The 6,218-nt window shown below is 40.6% G+C and overlaps 1 protein-coding gene across 1 annotated transcript in view; it reads right to left on the bottom strand.

Annotated features, from left to right (window-relative positions):
• Window positions 1-6,218, bottom strand: part of ARHGAP10 (Rho GTPase activating protein 10) — a gene marked incomplete at its 5' end in the record, with an annotated part of 86,804 nt that overhangs the window by 32,895 nt on the left and 47,691 nt on the right. The window lies entirely within an intron of this gene.

Raw genomic sequence — 6,218 nt, forward strand, 5'->3', positions numbered from 1 at the left:
GCTGTTGTCTCTTCTCTTGCTACTTAGCTTATATCACTTGCAATTACTTCCTATGACATACTAAAAGGATAAGTTTCTTACCAGTAATTCCACAAGCCATGGTGGTATTTGGATAATGACAAAGACTATCTGCTACCACATTGTATATGTGATGGGTCTCTCATCAGAAAGCCACTCTGAAACATTTTCAGTATGCTGCTGACACTTGTCTGTGCCCCCTTCCTCATTGTGCTCACCTCTCTCCCTTTACCATAACAGTGACTTCCACAGAGGAATGGATGAAGTTGGATGCCTATGGCTTGTTAAAAAAAAAAAAAATTACTGCAAACAAGCTAAGCAGCCCTTAAGGACATTTTCCCAGCTGTTTCAACTGAGCATCCATGTGACATGTTTGTTGAGGAACCTCCTAATTTCCCAGCTGGTGATTTAAAAGACAGCAATTAGGAAGACAGATTTTTCTACCTCAGTGTAGTTAAGTCAATATTTTCTTCCATGCCTGGATTCTTCTACCACTACCCATGAGGTCTCTGAGGCTAATTCACTTGGCCCCAGTCAAGTAGTCTTAGATGAGACTGCAATCCCAGCCAAGATAGTCCCATTACTATTACTTCTTCATGATTTCCCCTAAGTACACCTTCAACCTCTCTGTTGGTTCAGCAAGCCTCAAGAACAGCTGGGAAGGAAAGAAGTGACAGCAATGTAATTCACCTTGCACTGAGTGCAACTTTCGAAAGAAGAAAACAGAAAAGAGAGAAAGAAGAGCAAATAGGACAGAGACTTCCAGAAGCTAATGGGAGAACAAGAATACATTTTTTTTCCTGACTGAATGAAAAACACTGATGGAGTGAGAGCAAAAGAGGAATATTTTCTAACTTGCGTATCAGTCTTACAGCAAGTTCACCACCTCTCCAAGGTCTTCTCTGCTACACTTGTCAGCAGTGAAGGGAAGGAAGAGCACTCCATGTGAGGAAACACCTAATTCTGTGCAATACACACTCTTAGCCACAGGAAAGTAACTGAAAGAGCTGAACAGCTACAAGTCTTTGTTCTACTTAGACTCTTGTGTGCTGGGTGAGAGCATTTACTTCAACCAACAGAGCTTGGCCAGGGCACAGCTGGCATGTTGCAAAGATACATCACTGACTTCCATGCCTGGAATGAATGGCTTTTGGCATGCCAAACTGGCCTTCTTACAGCACGATGTGTCCCTGCATGTCTGTGTGCAGAAGGTAGAGATGCAAAGACATGAAGGATTATTACAGGAGACCAGAGATTTTTAATAGTGTCTGGCCTCAAGGAAATACTGACCCTTTCTCCAGAACTCCCCCATTCCTTCTTTAAATACAGATTTTAGTTGTAAGTCTATTTAAGTTCCCTTTTTCTGCCCCTCTGACTCCTGTTTTATGCATGTGTGTGAACATGTAGATGTGTTTACTCTGAACATTTCTACAGCCTCTAGATTTCATACACTGGAAGCAGACAAGCACTGGCAATGCTACTATGGCAATTCTCACCCCAGCCATGAAGATGTGACACACCTCATTCGAAAAGAGGTAAAAGTTAGATGTTTACTACATCACGACGCTTAAATTCGATTTTTGATAACTGCACAGCAATTAGGCTTTGCATGTAGATTACTCACAGGGATAACAATGGATAATATGTATACAAAATATGGACCAAAATCATTCCATACGTCTAAGACAACAAGTACCTTCCCTGGATTCAAAGCTTTTCAAGCAGAGCCTGATTATCTGATAGGAAACTAGGACCCTATACATACCTCCTATTATACAAGAAAAATCTTCACCTTTACTGGCAATACCTCAAAAATACTTTTAACTTTGTGTAGCACTCATCCAACTCGGAGCCATCAGGTGGAAAAGCTGTGCTAGATCACGTAGAATAGCAGGAGCTATTCTTGCAGCAAGATGAAATACAAACTGTCTTAAATTCTACATGGCAAACAGAAATCAGCCTGATCTTCCCCTCACCCCTAGCACTGGTGCACTGATTTTGTGACAGCCTAACTCTGTTCTGCTCAGCTGTTAACAATAGCTTTGTAAGCAAGTGTTGCAGGCCCTTATGGCTTTTGGATATGCCTATGTAGCTGCTTGTCTTTCCATTTCCCCTAGTATGTGCCAGGTTACAGAAACACTTCCAAGCAGCAGATTCAGAAATAGAAAGAGTTCAAGGCCAGGTTTCACACCTGCAAACCTTGCAGCTCTGGGCTCTTCCAACCCTGAAGACCAGTCTCATGATACATCCAAGGTTTCCTCTAACATCCAGGTTTTATGGTCAGTAATTCCAAATGAAGTTTATGATTTTTTTACTTATGTGTCTGGGGTGGGAAGGGATGGGAGGAGGAGGGAGAGGGAATACTGCGTGGAAGCTCTGTAGCCATTACATGTATCACATTTTACTTTGATTAAGTAATTTAATTGAATGCCACAGTAGTTCATGCCAATTAAATTATCACCCAAATTAAGATGCTGTCTCACTCCAATTCCCACAAAAAAAAAATCCAAACCAGCTACTCTTATTCAACACTAAAATACTGTTCATACTTGTGCTTCCCTAAATACTTCAAAGGGTAATATAAGTCAGCTAAAAGTTTTAAAGGGTTAAGTAACAGTTTAATTTTTATTTCCTTTAGAATTATACACAGGAATTTGGTTTCTAAACCACTATTAAATATAGTATTGATGTTTGCAGCAGCAACAAGCAATAACAAACATCTCATATGACCCGTATGATTTCCAGAGTGGAGGGATAGGAGAAAAATGCCTTAAAACAGACCAACGAAGCCCCAAATATGAGATGTTTTGACACCTGAAAGGTACTCAAATAGAATAAGGAATCAGCAAGCTCTGTGGCTTAAGAAGTATATTTTGGTTTGCTTAGTAAACAAGTTGTCCTGTAGTTGGACAAATTGCTATGCAAGACCCAATTCTTGACTCCAGGTGTGATTTATGCAACTTGCTCTGCTCATCTGGGGTGGACTGAATTATGCTGCCTCTCTTACACAGGACTTTTCTTCCCATGGTGCTATAGTAACCCTGCAAAATAGTTTAATAATCTCTAAATCTCTGGCACTGAAAAAAAAATCTGCTTATTTTGCCATGAGACAAGGAAGGCATATAAAAATTTAAATCAAATTCTGACGGAACAAAACTTTAACTCTGCATTGCCCCCGAGAAGAAATATAAACAGAGCTCTCTTCTATATATGCTGATTGTCCAAATGGAAAATAAAGACTCAATAACTTTTTGAAAAGAACAGGATAAACAACTCCCTGTTCTAGCTAAGAGTCCTTCCCTCTTTGCACAGAGAGACAGAGAGAGAATGAAGTCATATGTAAGTGGCTGAGACTGTAACTCACAGGAGTTTCTGCATTGCTACTTAATTCACTCTAAAATTCATTCAGATAGAGAGAGGGAAAGAAAAAAAAACAATTTCCAGAAACAGGATAAAATAGAACAAAAAAAAAAAGGAAAAAAAAAAAAACAAAAAAAAAAAAAACACCCACCCAAAAACCCCAGCCATAAAAACCCAAACCCTAGCTCCCACCCAACCCAAAAACCCAGCCATAAAAACCCAAACCCTAGCTCCCATGTCTTCATTTTAGAAGGTTAGAAAGCTCTGGAAATGATCCTAATGTAAATCTCAGACAAATCTGCATTTTGCTGGAAGAAGAACTTTGGGTTTAGGGCACATATGAAAGTAGCTGAGAGTTCCCCATGAGGTCCTAGTTCTACTTGAGACACTGAGATGTTGAAAAACTTGAGTGAAAATTTAGTAACTGACTTACCACAGAAAAAAAGAAGTTGAAAGAAAAACAAAAAACAAAAAAACCCAGACAGTATCAACTGTGACTAAATTTTGTCTTTCAGGAAATGAAGATCCTCACGGTAGTAAACATAATACTTGAATTGTTTGCAAATAGGTCTAATCATCTAATTGCCATGTACATGGAAAATCTATGCCCTATCAGAATTCAGTACAGCTAATTACCAGAAGGCAAAAATAAAGATTTTTATCAAACACAGTGTGTATTCTTGAGCTACTGCATCCATCAATATTTATGTCACTTCCAGCCCTTTCTGGGTGGTTGTTGCATACATTTTGTGTGCAGTCAAGAAACTTCTCGACTGCAAACTTGCCTTTAAAAAGAACCCTGGCCTGAACCCTGCATTTCCAATTCAAGCAGTGGATTCTGAAGCCTGTTAACTCCCTGGAGCAGCTGATAGCTAAAGACTTGTTTCCGCTTTTCTAACAATTTCCTGGTTTGCATAACAATCCTAAAAGAAACACACTCAAGAAGTTTTCCAGCACCGAGAGATTTTTGTCTCCAACACACTCCTAGTTTCAAGGCATGGAGGATATTTGTATGCAACTACAATAACTTTGGAGATATATTTGTCTACAAATATATTTATGTATAAATATGTATCAGCTGCTTGTTTGAAGCGAGATTATGATAATTTTGCCATATCCAGGAAATACAAAACACTGCCTTGTGCCTGGTGCTTAACTCATGCCATTGTGAATAAAGAAGGGGGACAGGGAAGGGGTTTAATGTTTAATTTCCTGTTAAAAACACACACAGGATAAAATCTTCCAAAGAGCAGTTATAAAACACGCATTTGTTAGCCAAGAAACTAGGTAAATATGGAAAGAAGCCCAGGCTGACTTTTATTCCTTTCCCCCCTCTCCAAAGAACAAAGGAACTGAAGGCCTCGGAGTGGATTTGGAGGCACTGAGCTCTACTCGGTGACTAGATAATTCATGAGCCAGGCTGATTTACACACCCTGTATCCACTGGGGAAGTTCCTCAGAGCATGCAATGACACAATTGGGCTCAAGGTACTGCATATGCACCACACATGTGCCAAACAGCCCTTGGCCCAACTACTGACCACATTACTGACACAACTATTTGGCTAAACACAAGTAAAATGAGTATTTGCCTGTAGTCAGGACCTACCAACAGCAGATTTCTAGCAACAGCAGGCTGAGAATACCACTACCTTCAGTAGAGGCTTTAGATACTACAGAGGATACTATTTTAGCAGCTACAAGGGGAAATATCACAGAATCATAGAATCAACCAGGTTGGAAAAGACCTCCAAGATCATCAAATCCAACCCTACCGTGATTACTAGACCATGGCACTAAGTGCCACATCCAGTCTCACCTTGAAAACCTCCAGGGATGGTGAATCCACCACCTTGTTGTTAGATCCCACTGAAATTTCACCTGCAGCAATTCAGCCACCCCCAGTTTTACCATCTATGACGACATATTAGTCTATTCTGCAATTCACCACACTTGAACTCCCAGACAAGTACCAAAGTTCTGAATGATGCCTGGAGAAGAGAAGGTTGTGTGGAGACTTCAGAGCACCTTCCAGGAGCTGAAGGGGCTCCGGGGAAGCTGCAGAGGGATCTGTGCTAGGAGCTGCAGGGACAGGACAAGGGGCAATGGGCACAAATTGAAGGAGGGGAAATTTAGGTTAGATATTAGGCTGAATCTTTTTCCTGTGCGGGTGGTGAGACACTGTCCCAGGTTGCCCAGGGAGGCGGTGGCTGCCCCAACCCTGGCAGTGTTCGAAGCCAGGTTGGATGAGCCTTGAGCAACCTGCTCTGGTGGGAGGTGTCCCTGCCCAGGGCAGGGGGTTGGGACTAGATGATCTGTAAGGTCCATTCCAACCCCTGAATTCTATGATTCTATGATATATAACTATTACAGCCTTTTAAAATGCTCTATTTGGGAGAAACTGAATGTTTATAACACTTTTCAACAGTAACACTGTATTTTTGGCTCTTACAACAAAATTAATCTATCAAATACTTCCAGTCTACTGTGTTTGAGTCAAAGTCAGCTCCTCAGTACACACCTTGCAGCATGGAATTGGAGAAGTTATGGTATTTCGTGTGACCTGCTGGAATTCACATTCAGAATTCGATGTGAACACCTCTGTGAGTGGCTTCAATTTTGTTTTGCTTTTCAAATGAGGATAAATTTATTATTGCAGGTATAGCTCAAGAGCTTTCCTAGCTTTTGGTAGCATATTATTCAAATTAACACAGCTTAAGCTTTTTAAGTAGATACACCTTAAACATCTTCTTGTCAAGGCATTTAGTTTCATATTTGACGGAAGAAAAGAAAGGCGCAGAGATTATGGAGCTCTCTGGTGAATTAAATCCGATAGCAGG

This window comes from Acanthisitta chloris, unplaced genomic scaffold (genome assembly GCF_000695815.1).
Source record: "Acanthisitta chloris isolate BGI_N310 unplaced genomic scaffold, ASM69581v1 scaffold17485, whole genome shotgun sequence".
Lineage (NCBI taxonomy): Eukaryota > Metazoa > Chordata > Aves > Passeriformes > Acanthisittidae > Acanthisitta > Acanthisitta chloris.